This window comes from Saccopteryx leptura, chromosome 5 (genome assembly GCF_036850995.1).
Source record: "Saccopteryx leptura isolate mSacLep1 chromosome 5, mSacLep1_pri_phased_curated, whole genome shotgun sequence".
In the NCBI taxonomy this organism is placed as follows: domain Eukaryota; kingdom Metazoa; phylum Chordata; class Mammalia; order Chiroptera; family Emballonuridae; genus Saccopteryx; species Saccopteryx leptura.
This window is the reverse complement of record NC_089507.1, coordinates 64828758-64829799: the sequence shown is the minus strand read 5'-3', so window position 1 is coordinate 64829799 and position 1042 is coordinate 64828758. Positions and strand designations below refer to the sequence as shown.

At 33.6% G+C, this 1042-nt stretch overlaps 1 pseudogene; it reads right to left on the bottom strand.

Moving 5' to 3' along the window:
• Positions 1-204: 204 nt before the first annotated feature.
• LOC136407305 (U6 spliceosomal RNA) lies at positions 205-323 on the bottom strand (annotated as a pseudogene).
• Positions 324-1042: the final 719 nt, after the last annotated feature.

The window sequence follows — 1042 nt, the reverse complement described above, 5'->3', positions numbered from 1 at the left end:
ATGACACTCTATGTATGTACTATGCCACCAGCCAGGGCTAGTCTGTTGATTTTAAATCTTTTTTTTTTTTAATGGAAGTGTTTATAGTTATGTATTTCCCCTTTAACACCACTTTCAATTTGTTATGTTGTTTTCATTTTCTCTCTAAGTATTTTCTAATTTTCCTTGTGATATCCTTTTTCTTTACTTTTTCTTTTTTCTTTAAAAAATATGAAATGCTTCATGAATATGTGTGCCATTCCTGCACAGGGGCCATGCTAATCTTCTCTGCCCTTATCATTCTACTCTTAGTATAAGTGCTGCCTTTTAGTTTATGTGTGCACTCCCTCATGATTTCTTCTTTGAGCCATTGGTTCAAGAGTATGCTGCTTGATTTCCACAATTTTGTAAATTTTTCCAGTTTTCCTTCTGTTGTTTATTTTTTTAACTTTATTTTTCACTTACAGTTTACATTCAATTTATTGTATATTAGTTTCAGGTGTACAACACAATGGTTAGACAATCATATACTTTAAAAAATGGTCCCCCTGATATTTCCAGTACCCGCCTAGCACTACATACAGTTATTACAATGTTATTGACTCTAGTTCCTGTCTGGTACTTCACATACCATGACTATTTTGTGACTGTATTGATTTCTAACAGCACCCCATTGTGGCTGGAGAAGATACTTTGTATGATATCTGTTTTTCTTAAATCTACTGAGACTTCATTGTGGCCATGTATGGTCTAGCTGAAAATGTTTCAGGCAAAGTTGAAACATTCAAGTGTATGCTGCTGTTGTTGGGTGGAGGGGTCTGCATTTCTTTTAGATCTAGTTGGGTTATTGTGTTAAGTCCTCTATTTCCTTACTTATGTTCTGTCTGGTTGTTCCATCCATTATTGTGAGTAGGGTATTAGAATCTCCTATTATTGTAGAACTATTTCTCCCTTTAATTCTGTCAGTGCTTCCTTCATATATTCTAATGGTCTGTCATTAGATGTGTAAATATTTATAATTCTTCTATTCTCTTGCTGTGTTGAAATTTTTATTAACATCTCA